We start from the raw sequence: 21,253 nt of genomic DNA, 5'->3' as shown, positions 1-21,253 counted from the left end.
CTGGGCAGGGGGCATGGCCTGAGGTCCCCCGTCAAGCCCTGCTGGGTGGGGGGCATGGCCTGAGTTCCCCAGACCCAGCACTGGGGGTGCACCTTGAGGTCCCCTGTTAAGCCCCGCTGGGTGGGGGGCACGGCCTGAGGTTCCCTGTCAAGCCCAGCCAGGCAGGGGGGCGTAGCCTCAGGTCCCCTGGCCCAGTGCTGGGGCGGGAGGCGCGGCCTGAGGTCACCCGTCAAGCCCTGCGGGGCGGGGGGTGCGGTCTGAGGTCCCCTGGCCTGGTGCCGGAGTTGGAGGTGTGGCCTGAAGTCCCTGTCAAGCCCCACCTGGTGGGGGGCGCGGCCCGAGGTCCCCTGGCCTGGCGCTGGGGCAGGGGGAGCAGCCTGAGGTCCCCTAGCCCAGCACCAGGACGGGAAACGCACCTTGAGGTCCTCTGTCAAGCCTTGTCGGGTGGGGGGGGGCGTGGCCTGAGGTCCCCTGTCAAGTCCCACGGGGGTGGGGGAGGGCGTAGCCTCAGGTCTTTGCTGATTGCTCGTTAAGGCTCTTTATGGGAACTTGTCCTTAGCTGTGGGTGCAGCCATCTTTGTGATGGAGTGATGTCAGTTAGCATATTCCCTCTTTATTAGATAGGATTTTGTTAATCTTCACCTGAGGATATTTTCCCATTGGTTTTTTGTTTGTTTTTTTTTAGAGAGAGTGGAAGAGAGAGGGAAAGATAGAGAGAAACATCGATGTGAGAGAAACACATAGATTGGTTGCCTTTTGCATGAGCCCCAACCAGGGCCTGGGCCAGGGAGGAGCCTGCAACCAATGTAGGTGCCCTTGACCGGGATCCTTTGGTCCACAGGCTGACGCTCTCTCCACTGAGCCAAACCAGCTAGGGCTGAGCATAAAATTTATTTAACTACAATAAAACATTGACATAACGGACTAATTCGGGTAAAGCAGTGTTTGTTAAAGCTGAAAGTCCACTTTATAATAAAGTAGGTTTTCCAAATATGTATGTTAAAAAATTTACAAATTAGTTTACCTGTTTTTACTTATATAGACACATTTGTGTAATAAAAATTAATATGTATGAAAAGTTTAATTTCACAGAAAAGTTTTCTATATGTATTTTTTTTACATATTTTTTCTATATGTATCATTTTAAATTTATACTGAATAGGTTAGTAAATGTGTGCATTCTCCAGTCTCCGTGAGTAAACAAATGCACACGGCTGTGGTATGGCTTAGTGCACGTGGGAACATCTCCCCGAAGGTGTTCAACTGCTGCAGAAAGTTAAGGATTAGACAACAGAACCAATTACTGCACGGGATTCGGTGTGATCACATGCTAATCATTCACTGAACATTGACATTGCTTATGAGTGGTGACTCTTGGATTTAAGTATGTGGACTATAGTTGTAGGTATGTGGACTAAGACATATTTATGTTGGCAAAATTACTGCATTGTTTTTTCCAACATACGGCCTATTGGCTAAAATTTGTTAAAAATAACAGTGAATCAACAACAACAAAAATAACCTGTTAATTATAAGCCAATCTTGGTTAATAGCATTTTAAAATTAATAGGGTGTTAATTTTTGCATATGACATACTGACTGGAAATTTTGTTCATTAAATATGAAGTCCATTAAATCAAGGTCCACAGAATTGAGGGTTTACTGTACTTTAAAGCATCTCAGTGAGTTATTCTTTTTTGGTTTGTTTAATCCTCATCTGAGGATATTTTTTGCCTTGATTTTTTTTCTTTAAAGGGAGTGGTAGGGAGAGGGAGAGACACATCAATTGGTTGCATCCTGCACGCGCTTGCAACCAAGGTACGTGCCCTTAACCAGAATCAAACCCGAGACCTTTCAGTCCGTGGGCCGAGCTCTGAGCCAAACCAGCTAGAGCACTTTTCATCAACTTTTGACTCAGCCTTGGTGTTTATGAATGTTTTACTGAAACCTCATAGGTAGGTCTTGCTCCTCAGACTTCACTGCCCTGTCCAGTTCAACATGGTGCTTTGTACTGACACATGTCTTGCACGCAGTCTTTACACATTTGCACAGGTTTTGTTCACACTGTCTTTCAGGGGCAGATGCCTGTTCTCAAAGTGGGTTCACTCTGCACCCATTTAGCTCACCCTATCTGTCTGTCTATCTGTCTATGTCTATCTGTTTATTTTAGAGACGGGGAGAAAGATACTGATTTGTTGTCCACTGATTTATGCATTCACTGTTGATTCTTATACGTGCCCTGACCGGGGATCAAAGTTACAATGTTGGTGTATCAGGACGACACTCTAACCAATTGAGCTTCCCAGCCAGGGCCCATTTTGGCTGTTGGTCCATTTCTCACCACATGTGCAAACTTGTTTCTTAACCTATCTGGGTACTAGGTCATTGCCTTTGCCCCCACTTACTAATTCATCCTATTGGTATAACTTTACATGTAAAAAAGGTGTTTCTCACTCATAAGTACAGTGTCCCTAATTAAATTCTCTTGCTTGCAAAACCTGGTTGGAAGTGCTTAACAGGTGTGGGTAGCCTCTGGGTGGAGAGGGTGTTGTTTAAGAATTTTCCATGTGCAGGAGGCAAGTAGAGTGCGTGGCTGGCATAGTTACCCACATGTGATGTTGACTCTCAAAGCAGTGCAGGGTGTTGCTGGGGGAGGATGTTTGTCAGGAATCAGAGCACTCTGTGTTTCTCACCTCCTCATTGACTGAAGGGCACCTGATACACTGGAGTGCAGTTACCTGTTTCTTTTTGCCGACTAAGAATAAGTCTAATTTCAAGTACTTATTTAACATTTGACAAATATTTTGGCTAGAGTAAAAATTGGTATTTATCTTTCTTTTTAAAAAATATATCTTTATTGATTTCAAAGAGGAAGGGAGAGGGAAAGAGAGATAGAAACATCAATGATGAGAGAGAATCATTGTCTGGCTGCCTCCTGCAGGTCCCCTACTGGGAATTGAGCCCGCAACCTAGGCATGTGCCCTTGACCAGAGTCGAACCTGGGACCCTTCAGTCCACAGGCTGATGCTCTATCCACTGAGCCAAACCAGCTAGGGTAAGGTATTTATCTTTCTAATGAAAGAGGTAGAAAGGTGGATAATGTAGTGAAGTGGTCAGTAACTGTGGTAGATGGCCCGCTGGAAGAAGTGGTAGAGGGTCCGCTGGAAGAAGTGGTAGAGGGTCCGCTGGAGGTTTGCCAGGCTAGAGGCTGGCCAAGGGAGTTTGGGGCCTGTGATAGGGGCTGGAGGCAGTAGTGAAAGTGCAGACTTTTTTGCTGCTGGGAGTTAACCTTCGAGGGAAGCCAGGGTAGCTGCAGGGAGAACACTACAAAATGGTGTCTTGCTGTAAGACCCTGGAATCCACCAACATTCCTGGTAGATGGTGGGGAAGAAAGAGTTGGCTGAGGATACCATTCTGTGCCAGGACCTTCCAGATGTTTGGATGTGTCAGAGCATATACAAACAGTAAATAAATACATTACATATCAAGTCACACTCATTTGGGCCAGCTTGCTTTTACTTCTGTACTTCACCATTGCTACTGGATGTTCTGTAAACAGTTCTTAATAAACAGGAAGACTTTGAGTGGCAGCTCCTGGGGGATGGGGAGGTAAAGGATCTGTTGAGAGTTAATGGAAGGATAGAACTGGCTGTAAACTGCCTGTCAGGCAGGGTTTAGTGAGTATGTGAAGGCTTTGCTGAAAGGCTTGGATGGAGCTTAGCTTGACTTCTTGGTTGGTCACTTCTCTTGGACGCTCAAACCAACTGAGCCACCTGAGCCACCTGAGCCACCTCATCCTGTGTACAATGGCTGTAGCACTTCATTCATGATGGAAGAGAAAGTAGAAGTGGAAGAGTACAGTCAATACTAATGAACATTATGATTTCCAAATAGAAATTGGAAAAGATATATAAAGCAGCGATCGCCAACCGGTGGTCCGCGGACCACTGGTGGCCCGTGAGATCCAAAAGATTGGCGACCGCTGATATAAAGAATAAATCCCTGCCCTGACAGCATCAGCCCATGCACCAAATGGTCTTGGGTTAGATTCCAGGTCACATGACTGGATTGTAGGTTTACTCCAAGACCCTGGTTGGGGCTCACCTGGGTTGGGGCTCGTGTGGTGCAGGAGGCAGCCAATCGATTTGTCTCTCTCACATCCATGTCTCCCTCCCCCGCCCCCCCCCCCCACCTTCCTCCCCTCCCCCCCATCTGCCCTTCCACTGTCTCTGAAAAGCAATGGAAACAGTAGCCTCAGGTGAAGATTAACAACATCAACAAAAGAATAAACTCTCGTTTGACTTAAGAAAGCAGATTAATTTGTTTTGGTGATGTTCCTTTCATTCCAGTGGCTGAGCATCAGAATGCCATTAGTGAAATTAGAGAAGCAATACAGAAGAGTGAATATCCGTCAGGGCTGGAATAGAGCCTGTAGTGTAGAACACCTGTTAATAAGTCATTCATTCAGCAGACAGTTGTTAAACTTTGTCCTTATTACATGGAAGCAACTCAGCTGCCACATATTAGAATATCTCAACATCAGAGTTGAGAATTGCCTGCTTAACTACATTTCAGTTCTATAATGTGAAAATTTGTGCATCCTACCTATCGTTTCCTCACACCCTCTCTTTACGGTTTATTCATTGCATCTTAATGTTAAACTGCACAAACCATTGCTGTGGGTTCACATTCCAAATGAAAAGAGCAGCACATATTTAGGGAAAATGATGTACTTTTAGTTTATTTTTATTACTAATCTTTTTTCTTTTTTAAATTTATTGATTTTAGACAGAGAGAGAGAAAGAGAGAGAGAGAGAGAGAGAGAGAGAGAGATAGAGAGAGAGAGAGATGTTGTTCTACCTATCCATGCATTCATTGGTTGGTTCTTGAACATGCTCTGACTGGGGATTGAGCCTGCAACCTTGGCCTATTGGGATGACACTTCCCTGCAAGGACTATTACTATTTTTTTCTTTTTTTAAACCCTCACTTGAGGATATGTTTTTATTGATGTGTGTGAGAGAGCGAGAGCGAGAGAGAGACATCAGTGTGAGAAACTTCAGTTGCCTCCAGTACGCAGCCTGCCTGGGGATTGAACCCACAACCTGGGTATGTGTCCTGACTGGGAATTGAACTTGTGACCTTTTGGTGTGTGGGATTACTCTCCAACCAATTGAGCCACACCTGCCAGGATGCATTTTTCTTAAAAAAAAAATTTTTTTTTCAGTTACAGTTGACGTACAATATTTCACGTGTATAACCCCATGATTAGACAGGTATATAACTTACAAAGTGATCACCCAATAAATCTATTACCCATCTGGCACTACATATAGTTATTATAATATTATTGACTGTATTCCCTATGCTGTACTTGACATCCCTATTACTATTCTGTAACTACCAATTTGTACTTAATCCCATCGCCATTTTCATCCATCCCGACCCTCTTTGATCTGGCAATCGTCAAAATGTCTTCTGTAACTGTTAGTCTGTTTCTATTCTGCATGTTCATTTATTTTGTTTTTTAGATTCCACATATAAGTAAAATTAAATGGCATTTGTCTTTCTCAGTCTGACTTATTTCATGCAGCACAATACCCTCATGTCCATCCATGTTGTTGCAGATGGTAAGATTCCTTTTTTTTGGGTCCTCACCTGAGGATATGTTTATTGATTTTTATAGATAGAGAGAGGGGGAGAGAGAGAGAAAAAGGTAGGAGAAAGAAAAATCTATTGGTTATCTCCCATACACACCCGACTGGGGATCAAACCTACAACTCTGACCTGGAAATGAACCCACAACCTTATAGCATACAGGGCGACGCTCAAACCAACTGAGCCACCTGGCCAGGGCAAGACTTCATTCTTTTAAAGACTGAGTTATATTTCATTGTATATATGCACCACTTCTTTGTCCATTCATCTATTTAAAAAATATATTTTTATTGATTTCAGAGAGGGACGGGGAGAGAGAGATAGAAACATCAATGATGAGAGAGAATCATTGATTGGCTGCCTCCTGCATGCTCCACACAGGGATTGAGCCCGCAACCCAGGCATGTGCCCTGACCGGGAATCGAACTGTGATGTGACCTCCTGGTTCATAGGTTGATGCTCAACCACTAGCAACACTGGCTCGGCCTGCAAACCGCCGGTGCCCCTCATCCAGGCCGGGGGGCAGGGGAGGGGGGACGCTGAGGGCCAGGCGTGTGCCGCACAGTCTTTTAAAAATAAATACCCGCTTGTGCTCCCTTCGGCAGCACATATACTAAAAATAAATACCCGCTGGCGCTCCGAGGTGCCTCCAGGCACTGGCCGCCCCGCCCCCACCCACCCCCACCCTGAGTAGAGCCCCAGGCGGAGCAGCTCGGGTGGGTGTGGGGGTGGAGAGGTTCATGCTGCAGCCGGTGTAGCAACCCTGGTTAACTTTGCTGGGGAGTCCGAATTATACTGAATGGACTGCAGCTGGCTGTGCTGGCCAGGTTAAGCTCCAGGAAAATGTTTTGTAAGAAGAGTGGGCAAGCCTATTCTCCCAGTAGAGTTCTGATCACTGAGAATGATGTGAAGGAAGGCCTCCAGAAGTCTCACATTTTATATGACTGACAGGAGAAGAGTACTAGAACCGAATCTCTGCTCTTCATAAGTCGATGCAGGGGTCAGACCCGAGCGCCTCCCTCTACTGGCTGGCACGCATGTTCGAAGGAGGAGAGGACCCGCTGTATGTGGCAAGGAGGCCGGTGAGGTTTGCCAGTGAAGACATAGGTCTGGCAGACCCATCCGCATTACCACAAGCAGTGGGCGCCTACCAGGGCTGTCACTTCATAGGCCTGCCCGAATGTGAGGTGCTTCTGGCCCAGCGTGTAGTCTATTTTGCCAGAGCCCCAAGTCTACTAAGGCAAGGACTACAAATACAACCCCATGTACAGCGAGCCTGTGGACCAGGAATACATGCCCGAAGAATTGAGAGGAGTGGATTTCTTCAAGCAGAGGCGATGCTGACTCTTTGGGGCTATGACAGCAGAAGGATGTTTCTTTCTTTTCTTCTTCTTCTTTTTTTAATGGGAATGGCCAGAAAAAAGAGTAAATGGATTGTGAAGTTGGTTTCCTGGTAAAAGTTAAAACAGCCCAAATTTTTGTGCCAGAAATTTGAGAGTTTCTTAAGTGGAGGCACAGCTACTTCAGCTATGTATGTAATGTTGAATTGTGTTCATTTGCACTCTGCAGTGATTATGCGTATGGAAATGTCTGGCAGCTTTGTGTAATGAATTAATGTTATAAGGAATTATCTATTTTGTCATAGTATTTATTTATTTTATTTTATTTTTTTAAAATATATTTTATTGATTTTTTACAGAGAGGAAGGGAGAGGGATAGAGAGCTAGAAACATCGATGAGAGAGAAACATCGACCAGCTGCCTCCTGCACACCCCCTACCGAGGATGTGCCCGCAACCAATGTACATGCCCTTGACCAGAATCGAACCTGGGACCTTTCAGTCCGCAGACCGACGCTCTATCCACGGAGCCAAACCGGTTTCGGCTGTCATAGTATTTAAATCATAATGTCATTTCAGAATTCAGTTTTGTAGGATTTTTTTCCCTTTAAAAATGTATATTCTGGGTAGTTTTAATTGGTGAAAAAATGTAATGGTGATTTAATACTGCATAGTGTTCTGGGGTATTTTTTAATATGCAAAGGTCTTATGAGCCTGTAAAACTATTTCAAATTAAAAACAACAACAAAAAACAGGCCGGTGGGGCTCTGGTGTGTTCGGGGGCAGCCTGTTTATGCCAGGACCAGGGTGTGTGGCCACACATGCAGTGGCATGTGCTGGGAGAGTGGCGCAGGCATCATATGAATATTTGTGTGCATAAATACACCTGTTTCTCTGAAGTGTACCTGGAAAGGTGCTTTATCTGTAATAGGCAGTTTTCAAAATGTAATCCAGAGCAAGGCATCTGTAGCGAAAACACACACACAGAAAAGGTTTTTGATACTAAACACAAAGCTGAAGCTGTAATTGAAGTGTTTATTCTCAAATGTACTGTGAATCAAACATATGGTAATATTTATTGTCTGGTGGGTCTGCTTGAAAAGTTTGGTCAATCAGTTCTCATTTCACAAAAATAAAATAATGTAACTAAGTGATTACTAAATATATACTTCTAAGGCAAAGTAGTTTACCCACTTTGTATACGTTTTGCACGTGTGTAGCACATCAAGGCTATTTATAAAGTATAACTTGGATGATGTGACAATATGGTTGAGGAAGGGGGTGTGGCTGGTTGTTTTTAAAAATTAGGCACCTCACAGTTTTTAAGACAAACGTGTTAACCTGAAATCTTCAGAAGGCAGGGTCAGGGGGTCTTCAAAGACTTTTGTATAGGCCTAAGACATAAAAAAAAAAAGCAGCTACCTTTTAAGGATGTGGCCTAAAAGAAACCTGTTATTTTCAGTTATTACTGTCTTCAAAGTAAAATAACATTTTTGCAGCCCCCCCCTTTTTTTTATGTAGAGGGAATTTTATTTATTTTTGGTTTTTTTAAATAAGTCTTTATTGTTCAGATTATTACAATTGTTCCTCTTTTTCACCCCCATAGCTCCCCTCCACCTGGTTCCCACCCCATCCTCTGCCCTTACCCGCCCCCCCATCCTCATCCATAGGTGTACGATTTTTGTCCAGTCTCTTCCCGCACTCCCCACACCCCTTTCCCCCCGAGAATTTTCAGTCCATTCCCTTTCTATGTCCCTGATTCTATTATATTCACCAGTTTATTCTGTTCATCAGATTTTTTTATTCACTTGATATTTAGATTCACTTGTTGATAGATATGTATTTGTTGTCCATAATTTTTATCTTTACCTTTTTCTTCTTCCTCTTCTTAAAGAATACCTTTCAGCATTTCATATAATACTGGTTTGTCGGTGATGAACTCCTTTAGCTTTTTCTTATCTGTGAAGCTCTTTATTGGACCTTCAATTCTGAATGATAGCTTTGCTGGGTAGAGTAATCTTCGTTGTAGGTTCTTGCTGTTCATTACTTTGACTATGTCTTGCCACTCCCATCTGGCCTGCGTAGTTTCTGTTGAGAAATCAGCTGACAATCGTATGGGTGCTCTCTTGTAGGTAATTAACTGTTTTTCTCTTGCTGCTTTTAATATTCTCTCTTTGTCTTTTGCTCTTGGCATTTTAATTATGATGTGTCTTGGTGTGGTCCTCTTTGGATTCCTTTTGTTTGGGGTTCTCTGTGCTTCTTGGACTTGTAAGTCTATTTCTTTCACCAGCTAGGTGAAGTTTTCGGTCATTATTTCTTCAAATAGGTTTTCAGTATCTTGCTCTCTCTCTTCTTCTGGCACCCCCATAATTTGGATATTGGTACGCTTGAAGTTGTCCCAGAGGCTCCTTACACTATCTTCAACTTTTTGGATTCTTTTTTCTTTTTGCTTTCCCGGTTGAGTGATTTTTGCTTCTTTATATTTCAAAACTTTGACTTGATTCTTGTGATCCTCTAGTCTGCTGTTGGGTCTCTGTATATCATTTTTTATTTCAGTCAGTGTATGCTTAATTTCTAGTTGGTCCTTTTTTATATCCTCGAGGGTCTGGCTAAATTTATCGGCCTTTTCTAGAAAATTCTTGAAAAACCTTATAACCGTGGTTTTGAACTCTATATCCAGTAATTTGTTTTCCTCCATTTCTTTCATTTGTGACCTGTTTCTTTGTCTCTGCATTTTGGCTGCTTCCCTGAGTTGATAGAGTGGCTTTGTGTGCTAGGTGTCCTATAGGGCCCAGTGGCTCAGCCTCCCCAGTTACCTGAGGTGCACTCTTGGTGCACCCCTTTGTGGGCTGTGTGCACAGCCTTGTATTTAAGTCTTGATTGTTGTTGGTATCACTGGGAGGAATTGACCTCCAGGCCATTTGGCTGTGAGGATCAGCTGTGTCTTCGATGGGAGAACTTCTGTGCTGAAGACACCCTTATGAGGCAAGACTTGCTTCAGTGGGGCTTTGGTGCTCACTGAGTCTGCCCCGAGTGTGTCCCTTATGGATCTGAGAAGTTGTAATCTGGATGGTCCTAATCTGACCCCTGGGTACACTGGCTCTTGGATCTCCAAGGAGGTGCTAATTTAGCCTCTGCCTGAGGCCACCCAGCAGGAGTTATGGAGAGATCTGCAGATTCCTCTTCTTTGTTTGGGTTTTAGAGGTGCCCAGATGAGGCCCAGCTGTGAAGCAATGCAAGCTGCTGTGGGGCCTTGGGCCTTCTTTTGGACGTTCTGGGTCTCTCTGACTCAGCTGCAATTTGTTAGGTAAGTTTAGATTTCAAGGGACCAGGCCATTCATATGCAAAAGCCTCTGCGCACAGCTTGGATGGGGCAGGGTCTCAGGGCGGAGCAAACAGCAATGGCTTCCCGTCAGCCCTGCCCTAAGAGGCCCCCCGGGTCTCAGTGTCCCTTGGTAATCGCTGCAAGCACCTCTGAGAGAAAGCCACCCTCGAGTTTCGCCCGCTGCCAGACAGTCCAGTTTCTCCCCGTATGATTCTGGGTCCCCAGGATCTCGCCCGGAACTGGAGTTCAGAGCAGTAGCGAGCTTGTGTCTCCTTCCGGATTGAAAAAGCTAGCTGCGTACTCAGTTGCCAGCCCTCTGCGCGTGCACCTCCGTACCTCTGCACTTTACTTCCGCAGCTCCTCTGAGTCTCGGTGTGCTTTTCTCTTCCTTTCTAGTTGTAGAATTTCCACTTAGCCAGCCTTCCTGTGGTTCTGGATGATGTCCGTTTTGTCTTTTAGTTGTAGTTTTGAAGTTGTGCGAGGCAGCAAGTTCAGGTGTTTACCTATGCCGCCATCTTGGTTTATTCTTTGCAGCCTTTTTATATGACTTTTTTTTTCATACTTTCATTACAATATTTGAAATAGGTGTTGTCATTATTTTAAAGCAATAGTTTTTTCCTCTCAGTATCAGAGATCTAAATTTTCACAGACACCCCAAAAATGTTTATTTGAATTAAGTTATGCATCTGGACTCTGGGTGGCCTAATAAGCTCAGTGATTAGACAGGTGCTTTTATAGCCAAGGTCAAAGGCTCTTTCCCCTGATGAGCCCTTGAGGGGCGATCAGCCAGAAGCTCTCTTCACCAGCATAGGGAAAGGGCGGAGGGGCAGGAAAACCATTAGAGGAAAAGGAGTTGGATTGGAAACTCCCTCCCAGCACCCTGAAGAGAGTTCATATGCTGCGAGCAGCTGCAGGTGGGTGGGCGAGTGTGGCAGGGTGGCGAACTACGGCGCGATTTTGCACGCTGGGCCTCTTGTTAATAATGCTGCAATAGACATAACGAAGCATGCCTAGTATATCTCTCTGATTCAGTGTTTTGGGTTTCTTTGGAGAAATACCCAGAAGTAGAATTTCTGAGTCCTTCTTTGTCTCTTGTTATAGCCTCTGTTATAAAGTCTATTTTGTCTGGTATAAGTATTGCTGCCCCAGCCTTTTTTGTTTGCTTTTTCCATTTTCATGAAATATCTTTGTCCATTTCTTTCAGTTGGTGTGTGTCTTTCCATTTGAATTGAGTCTCTTGTAGACAGCATATGTAAGGGTCTTGTTTTGCAATCCATTCAGCCACTATATGCCTTTTAATTGGAGCACTTAATCCATTTGCATTGAAAGTAATTGTTGATAGATATGTATTTGCCATTTTATTCATATTTTAAATATTTTTTTCTTCTTCTTAAAGAAGACCCTTTAACATTTTTTGTGATACTGGTTTGGTGGTGATGAACTTTAGTTTTTTCTTCTCTGGGAAACTCTTTGTTCTTCAATTCTAAATGATATCTTTGCCGAGCAGAGTAATCTTTGTTATAGATCCTTGTTTTTCATCACTTTGGTCTACAAAAGTTTCTGTTGAAAAATTAGCTGACACCTTATCGGAGCTCTCTTGTAGGAAACTGACTGCTTTTCTCTTGCTGCTTTTAAGATTCTCTCTTTGTTTTTAACCTTTGGCATTTTATTTACTTTTTAAATATTTATTTTTTTATCATTATTTTTAATACTTCAGTTTCGATTATGTTAGATCACAATCTTTTAAAAATATATTTTATTGATATTTTACAGAGAGGAAGGAAGAGGGACAGAGAGTTAGAAACATTGATGAGAGAGAAACATTGATCAGCTGCCTCCTGCACACCTACTGGGGATGTGCCCGCAACCAAGGTACATGCCCCTGACCGTATTCGAACCTGGGACCCCTCAGTCCGCAGGCCAATGCTCTATCCACTAAGCCAAATTGGTTAGGGCTAAATATTTATTGATTTCAGAGAGAGGAAGGGAGAGGGAGAGAGACAGAGACAGATTGAAACATCAATGATGAGAGAATAATTGATTGGCTGGCTCCTGTACGCCCCCTACTGGAGATCGAACCTGCAACCCGGGCATGTGCCCTTGAATGGCATTGAACCCTGGACCCTTCAGGCTGATGCTCTATCCACTGAGCCAAACTGGATAGGGCTAACCTTTGGCATTTTAATTATGATGTGTCTTGATGTGAGTTGTTTTTGGGTTCATCTTGTTTCCTGGCACCCCCAATAATGCAAATATTGGGACACTTGAAATTGTCCCAGAGGCTCCTTAAACTACTGTATTTTTCCATGTATAAGACATTATGTTTTTCTAAAATCGTTAGACTGAAAATCGAGGGGCATCTTATACATGGAACTCAGCCAAGGAGGGAGCCAGCACGGGTGCGTAGCTGCCCATACCTTGTCAAACAGGCTTCCTCCAATCACGAGCCTTATTGTTACTGATGTCTGCTGATGCCTTAGTAATTGGAGGTGGAGGTGGAGAGTGTGCAGATGCAACAGGGACCTAAGTGTTCCGAGCCCATAAAGATGTCAAAAAACAAAAAGATAAATACCGGTAAGCAATTGTCTTATCTGCAAAATTCAAACTAAATGTAATCAGCCATGCAAAAGAGCATGGAAATAGAGCTTCAGAGAGACAATTTGGACCTCCTCCCACTGAGTGTATGATCAGACAGTGGAGAAAACAGGAAGAACAACTCCTTAAGATGCCAAAAAAAGAGAAGAGGGCCTTAAGAGAAAAATCTGCAAAATGTTTAAAATATTGATTTCTTGCCCTGACCAGTTTGGCTCAGTGGATAGAGAGTCAGCCTGCGGACTGAAAGGTCCCATGTTCGATTTCGGTCAAGGGCATGTACCTTGGTTGTGGGCACATACCCAGTAGAAGGTGTGCAGGAGGCAGCTGATCGATGTTTCTCTCTCATTGATATTTCTAACTCTTTATCTTCCAAGTTGCTGATTTGATCCTCTGCTTCATGTACTCTACTGTTGATTCCTCTATAACAGTGATGGCGAACCTATGACACGCGTTTCAGCACTGACACGCATAGCCATTTCTGATGACACATGGCCGCTGAGGCGGCCGCATGCCGAGGATGAAACATTTGCTGCTCCTGAGGATGAAACATTTGTGAAATAATGTTTTTTCCTCAAAGTGACACACTACCCGAGTTATGCTCAGTTTTTTGGCGAAGTTTGACACACCAAGCTCAAAAGGTTGCCCATCACTGCTCTATAATGTAATCCTTATTTCTGACTAGTTCTTTTTCATGGTTTTTTAATCTCCATTTTTATGTTTCCCATTTCTTCTTTGAAGTTCACAGTAAGTTCCTCTACTCTACCCCTAAGTTCATTTGAACACCTTTATAATTAGTGGGTTGTTTTTTTAAAGTTGATTTAAAGAGAAAGGAAGTGAGAAGAGAAAAATATAAACATCAATCAGCTGCCTCCTGCACACCCTGTACAGGGGATGGAGCTCACAACCCAGGCATGTGCCCTGACTGGGAATCAAACCAGCAACTTCTTGGTATATGGGTTGACGCTTGACCACTGAGCCAGCCACACGGCCGGGTAACCAGTGTTTTGAATTTTGCATCTGGTATATTACTTATCTCCATTTAGTTTAGTTTTTTTGTTTTGTTTTTGTTTTTTCCTGCAGTTTTGTTCTGTTCTTTCATTTGGGACATGTTTCTTTGTCTCTTCATTTTGGCTTCCTTCCTGTGTTTGTTTCTATGTATTTGGTAGAGCTGCTACGTCTCCCAGATTTGGTAGAGTGGTCTTATGTAATAGGTGTCTTGTAGGCACCAGAGGCACAGAGTACCTGGTCACCTGTGAGAGCTGTGTGCACCCTCCTCTGGTAGTTTAGGCTTGATTGCTGTTGGCATGTCATGGGAGCGATTTACCCCCAGCCGATCAGCTGTGAGGATTGGCCTGACCACCATAGAGAATATGCTCTGCAGGGACCAACCCCACAGAGCAGGACTTACTTCAGCAGGGCTCTGATGCCCGCTAAATCTGCCTCTTGAATGTGTTGCGTGTGGAGGTGGTTGGGTGGTGCTTCAGCATAGTCCACTGGTTCACTGGCTTTGGGGTTTCCCAGGAGGGGCTTCCCAGGAGTTGCAGGTCAAGGTCAGCCATTGCCTGTGCCTTGTTGGGGACCACCTGGCATGAGCTACAAAGCTATATGTAGAAGGCTGCCACTTGTTCTAGGCTTGGAGGCGCCTGGAGAGGCCAGGCTGTGAACTGAGGCTCGCTGCTGCTAGTGTTGGGCCTGGGGTGGCTTAGGAAGAGGTGGTACGGAGGCGAGATGCTGCATGTTTGAGAGGTTTTAGGAATGTTGGCAGCATGAGCCAAGACAGCCGCATGAGCCACTGGAAAAGGCTTGGGTGGGGCCCAAAAGTTGGGTGGAGCAATGAGTGTCTCAGGCAATCACCAGGGCAGGGTGAACAGTGTTGATGGGCATTCAGATATGGCAACCACCTGCTGGTTTTGTGGGGGAGCGGGGAGGGCTCAGCAAGGGAACAATGCCATTAGCCAGCACTTCTGTCTGTGAGAAAGCTGCCCCTCCAGCCCTTGCCCTCATGTCAGACAATATAGTTCCTCTCCATATGTTTCTGGCATCTTTTGAGCTGCTGCCTCAGAGCTGGAGCTCACAGCTAGAGTTGGAGTAAGTCTGAGTACAGACCTTTTATGAGGAATGCATGGGACTTCAGCAGCTCTTTTCTCTCTCAGCTGCTCTTAGGGAAAGTAATGTGAAACAATGTTTTATGTTGGATATTGAAGAATTCTAAACTTTTAGAACTAAAGGGGTGTTACGGATTATAAAATAAAGTTAAATTAAAAAATATATTAATAATCTGAGACTTCCCCAACCTCCCCTGCCTGTACTTATAAATAGTCACCCTTTTAGGAGAAAGATGGAAACACACAAGTACTAGACATTTCAGCTATGTCTTCGTTGTCTGTTTTAAAAAAGTCTTAGGAAAATTTTTATAGTTATGTAAGGTGTAGTATAGAAGATATTTAAAGGCAATTCCACATGGATTTTAAGATCACTTGTCCAGTTTTGGAAAAAAGGCAGTTGGAATCTCATTGATTCTGTAGATCTCTTTGGGGAGAATTGCTATCTTAATATTAAGTCTTCTACCCATGAACACAGCATTTCCCCCATTTTCTTAGGTCTTCTGTAATTTTTTTTTCAGCCCTGTTTTGTAGTTTTCAGTGTGCAAGTCTTGCATGTCTTTGGTTAAACTTATTCCTAAATATCGTATTCTTTTTTATGCTATTGTAAATGGTGTATTTTTTTCTTAATTTCCTTTTTAGGTTGTTTATTGCTAGTGTATAGAAATACAACTGATTTTTTGGTATATTTATCTTGTATCCTGCAACCTTGCTGTGCTGTACTCATTTATTAGCTCTAATAGTTTTGTATAGATTCTTTAGGGTTTTACATCCTTTTTTTATGTTAAGTGTTCTAGTTGGACAACCAGTTCAGTTCAAGCTTCAGTTGTGTCCCACTGGTGATAGGTTTTGATTTCCTGACTGTGTCCCTGTGTGGTTGGTATATTGCTTCTGTTAAGCTATGTCACTACAAGTCTTGCCTTGGGTTTTCAAGGGGGAGGGAATGTAGAGCACTTTTAATGGATTTTGTGAATAAGTCTTGTGTAGAATGAGGACAGTATTTTCATGGTGCTGTGTCTGATTCTCTTAACAAAAGACAGACTGGTTATCCAGTGTCCTGTAGTCTATCCTCCTTGAGTTATTCATTTTGTAAGAAATAAAACAGATGAGTGTTGTCAGAGGTTGCAAATAAATAAGCAGTTGTTCTGTAGGTACTTCACACTAATGAAGTTAAATAGCCCCAGCACTGATTTCTGTTATCTTGTGTGTTTCCAGGGCCCATGACCCTGATCATAAAATGGTGAGGCCAACAGTGCACTTAAAGATGGACAGATCACAGCATATTCATGTTTTCTTTCTTTTCTCTTAAATATATTTTTATTGATTTCAGAGAGAGGAAGGGAGAGAGAGGGAAACATCAATGATGAGAGAATTATTGATTGGCTACTTCCTTCACGCCTTGTACTGGGAATTGAGACCACAACCCAGGCATATGCCCTGACTAGGAATTGAACCCTGACCTTCTGTGCATAGGTCGATGCTCAATCACCAAGCCACACTGGGAAGGCTGTTCATGTTTTCTTTTGAGTCTTGCCCTTAGAGTGTGATAGTGATTTGGAATTTTAAAAGTATTATGGCTAAGAGCTGATATTGGTAATCTATTTCCTGATTTAGAGCCCAGGAATAGCCATTTTATGCCTGTTAATCAGGATTTCAAGTGTGTGATGTCTAAACTGTTCCTTATTGTGGACTTTTATATTGAGGGTGAGTTAGGGAGTCAGGGAACCTGTAAACTTAACAATTGTGGATATCACAATAGTGTGGTGAAGGCCTGGGGGTGGTGGTGTCAGGTGCAAGGTGGAGCACTTCAATGGGGAACAAAGGGGGGCATCTATAATACTTTCAACAATAAAGATAAATTAAAAAAAAAAAGAATTGTGGATTGCCTTCCTAATGTTATGGAGTCAGGACACTGGTTACCAGCCTGTCTTTTGTTAAACAGAGGCCTGTTTTCACAGTTAGCTTGCAGCCCCTTTTGAGTTCATGTTTTTATCCTCTAGTTTTCAGGAATTTCCTGTCCCCCCCCCCTTTTTTTTTTCTTTATAGCTATTTATTTAAAAAGCCCATTTTCTGTCTTCTCCCTGGATTTGGTAGCATGAGCATGAAACTTCACTTTAGACTGGAGCTTCCCTCAGGGCTTGTGGTATGTGGGCCTTTTTTTAAATCCTCACTGGAGGATATATTTTTCATTGATTTTTTTAGTGGAAAGGAGGGAGGGAGGAGGAGATAGAGAGATACATCAATTGGTTACCTCTCTACACGTGGGGCCAGGGATTGAACCTGCAACTCAGGTATGTGCCCTTGATCAGGAATCGAACCTGTGACCCTTTGGTTCATGGACCCATGCTGTGATCAGTGAGCCACACTGGCCAAAGCGCTTTCGTGTTTGATTACTCTCAGCACAATTGTCTGAGAAAGTGGGGGCAGTTGTGCCACATCATTCCCTCTCTGTGTTCATTCTGCATCTATTCACTTTGCACTTTCTTCTGTTAAGGCAGGGGTGGGGAACATCTGACCCAGGGGCTGTATAAGGCCAGATAAATCACTTGGTGGCTCTGACAAGGAAATCACAGTTGGGACTTGAAATTCAATAAATCTAGGAGCTTTTTTTCATAGCAATATAAATTTACATTAAGTGAATAATGTTATAAATATCTAAATGGCCCTTAGAGGAAAAAGGTTCCCCAATCCTGTGTATTAAGAGAATTGTCTTGAAACATTAATTTTCTGTTTCTTTTTTGCTTTGTCTTGAAGTGAAAAAGAAGCATTTGAACTGAAGAAAGAAGCTGTATGAGGAGCATTTGTTTTCCCTCCAGCTTCTTTCCTACCTCACATTATTGTTAAAGTTTGCTTAGTTGCTTTATTCCCTTGAGCCTTCTTGCTCATTCAAATCAAATGAAGAAAGCTTTTTATTTTTAAATATATTTTATTGATTTTTCACAGAGAGGAAGAGAGAGGGATAGAGAGCTAGAAACATCGATGAGAGAGAAACATCGATCAGCTGCCTCCTGCACACCCCCCACTGGGGACGTGCCCGCAACCAAGGTACATGCCCTTGACCGGAATCGAACCCGGGACCCTTGAGTCCGCAGGCCGACGCTCTATCCACTGAGCCAAACCGGCTTTGGCAAATGAAGAAAACTTTTAACAAATAGCACCCATCTGAAACCACAATACAAATACACTGCACTCCCCATAAAAACAACAACAAAACAAAAACACACCCTCACAACTTTTGTTTCCTTGGAAGTTGATCAAGGTAAGGATAATAGCCCTGACTAAAGATGACAGGTGGTACCCTCTCCACTCCCACAGCAGAGTGAGACTCTCGAATTATGGGCTCTGGACACTGTCAGGGGAGGAATGTTTTATGGTTCATGTGCAGATAGAATTTAGTCTGTTGTAGCTTTCTGTGATTCAGTTGAGGCTAGATTAGTGGTCTTTAAACAGTGTCCACTGAAGTCCTCTAAGGTTACATTTTAAGGAGATTTTAAAAAATATATGTTTTTATTGATTTTGGAGAGGAAGGGAGAAGGGTAGAGAGATAGAAACATTGTTTGGCTGCCTCTTGCACATCCTCTACTGGGGATCGAGCCTGCAACCTGGGCATGTGTCCTGACCTGGGAATTGATATGGTGACCTCTTGGTTCATTGGTTGATGCTCAACCACTGAGCCACACCAGCTGGGCTAAAGAGATTTTCAAAGCTGTACTGAGAATAGCATGCATGGTCGTATTTTACATTTTCAGTTTCAAGAGAGAGGGTGGTTGTGAGTGTAGGCTTTGGAGCCAGCCAGCCTGGATTTGAATCCTGGCCACACCATTTAAAGTGGGACCTTGGCTAAGTTTCTCACCCTCTCAGGGCTTCAGATTTCTCATCTGTAAAGTGGGGATAATAAAGATATCTAGCTTATGGTATTGTTGTGATGATAAAATGAATGCCATATGAAGTTGCTAATATTAGACGCTTTTAAAAATTGAGATTAGTCTACTTTGCCCATTTTCTTCCAGTGGTAACATTTTGCAGAACTATAGTAAACGTCACAATCATGATATATACAGCGATACAATCTCTGAATCATATTTTTATCACCCCAGTTTCACTCATGCTGAGTGTGTGTGGTTTTATCACATATCCAGGCCCCTTTATCCATCATCACCATGAGGACCTCTCCTGTTGCTTTTTTCCCCTTTCTTTTTTAATCCTCACTCGAGGATATGTGTGTGTGTGTGTGTGTGTGTGTGTGTGTGTGTGTGTGTGTGTGAGAGAGAGAGAGAGAGAGAGAGAGAGAGAGGGGAAGAGGATAAAAGAGAGAAACATCAATGAGAGAGAGAGAGAGAAACATTGATTGGTTGCCTCTTGCACGCTCTCTGACTGGAGATCGAACCTGCAACCTAGGTTTGTGCCCTGGCTGGGAATCGAGCCTGCTACCTTTTGGTGTATGGGATGACGCTTCAACTAACTTAACCACTTGGCCAGGCCTCCTGTTGCTTCTGGCTCATCTCCTCACCCTTGTACCTAACCTGACACCACCAATTTGTCCTTAATTTCTAAAATTTTGTCACATGAGAATGTCATATAAGTGGAATAAATGTAAGTGTAACTTTTTGGTGTTGGCTTTATATGCTCAGCTTAATCCTTTTTTTTCATTGTTAATAAATCTTTATTGTTCAGATTATTACAATTGTTTCTCCTCCCCCCCCTCATATCTCCCCTCCTCCCAGTTCCCACCCTTTCCTCTGCCCTTACCTCCCCCCCTCGCTATCCTTATCCATAGGTGTATGATATTGTCCAGTCTCTTCCCGTACCCCCCACACAGACACCCCCTTCCCCTGAGAATTATCAGTCCACTCCCATTCTATGCCCCTGATTCTATTATGTTCATCAGTCTATTCTGTTCTTCAGATTTTTAATTCACTTGACTTTTAGATTCACTTGTTGATAGGTATGTATTTGTTGTTCATAATTTTTATCTTTACTTTTTTCTTCTTTTTACTCCTTTTAAATAATACCTTTCAGCATTTCATGTAATACTGGTTTGGTGGTGATGAATTCCTTTAGCTTTTTCTTATCTGTGAAGCTCTTTATCTGCCCTTCAATTCTGAATGATAACTTTGCTGGGTAGAGTAGTCTTGATTGTAGGTTTTTGCTATTCATCACTTTGAATATTTCTTGCCATTCCCGTCTGGCCTGCATAGTTTCTGTTGAGAAATCAGCTGATAATCGTATGGGTGTTCCCTTGTAAGTAACTAACTGTTTTTCTCTTGCTGCAACCATCGGGGGTCGGGTCCTGTGATCCGTAGCAGGGAGGCTGGGGTGCAGCCGAGCCCAAGGCCGCTGCCCGGGGCCAAGCCCCGACCCTGAAAGAAGGCAGAAGGCTGTGGCCACAGCCAAGGCCTGGGTCCCTGGTGCTGGCAGAAAACTGGTACAAGCAGCCAGGTGAATGAAGGTGTATTGCCCGAATCTTCGTGCAAACGGGCTGCTAGTAAATAAATAATAAAAAATATAAAGCACATATGTACATACGTCAAAATGACGTAGCTTTTTTTTCTTTAAATAAATAAACGAGACCCGGTGCATGGAAATTCATGCACTGGAGGTGGGTCCCTCACCCCAGCTTGCCCCCTCTCATAGTCCAGGACCCCTCAGGGGCAGGATGCGACCAGGCGATCAGGGGAAGGCAACACCCTCATCACACTTCTGCTGCTGCCACTGCTGGCAGCGCAAGCCTCAGCCAGCCCTGGTTACCTGAGCCTCAAGTCACCCTGGGCGGCTGTGCAGCCGACATCCGAGGCTCTCCTGAGCCTCGGGTGTTGGCTGGGCAGCCGACATCTGAGGCTTGCCTGTGTCTTGGGCCGGCCTTAGGCGGCTGGGCAGCTGCCATCTGAGGCTTGCCTGCACCTCAGGCTGGCCCTGGGCAGCTGGGGGACTGAGGGGACTGGGGGACTCTGGAGGTAGGCGTGCGGAGTGGCTGGACCCGCCTGGGGGAGGGCCTGGCCATGCCGTGCGCCTGCTGCCCTGGCGGGGCTGAGGGTACTGGGCGCCGTCATATTTGAGGGCGTGGCAGTCAATTAACATATTCTCTCCTTATTGGTTGTGGGCTTCAACATCTTTATGAGGGTGTGATGGTCAATTAGCATATTCCTCCTTTTATTAGATAGGATGGGAGATGGCCACGTAACCACGAAACGACTTACGTTGAGTCTGATGTAACCCGAGGACTGCCTGTATATAT

General features: G+C 43.8%; 1 protein-coding gene across 7 annotated transcripts in view; it reads left to right on the top strand.

Moving 5' to 3' along the window:
* Nucleotides 1-21,253, top strand: part of ANKRD11 (ankyrin repeat domain containing 11) — a 248,442-nt gene that overhangs the window by 59,358 nt on the left and 167,831 nt on the right. The window contains exon 1 of one of the 7 annotated variants that reach the window (XM_079800358.1): nt 17,951-18,063. The exons of the other annotated variants lie outside the window; for them this stretch is intronic. The gene's annotated coding sequence lies outside the window, so the exon portion shown is untranslated. Of the gene's footprint in view, nt 1-17,950; nt 18,064-21,253 lie in introns of those variants that run through there. 7 annotated transcript variants of the gene reach the window in all.

This window comes from Cnephaeus nilssonii (genome assembly GCF_951640355.1).
Source record: "Cnephaeus nilssonii genome assembly, chromosome: 20".
Lineage (NCBI taxonomy): Eukaryota > Metazoa > Chordata > Mammalia > Chiroptera > Vespertilionidae > Cnephaeus > Cnephaeus nilssonii.
Note: the sequence above shows the minus strand (reverse complement) of the source record. Positions and strands in the feature narration are given on the sequence as shown.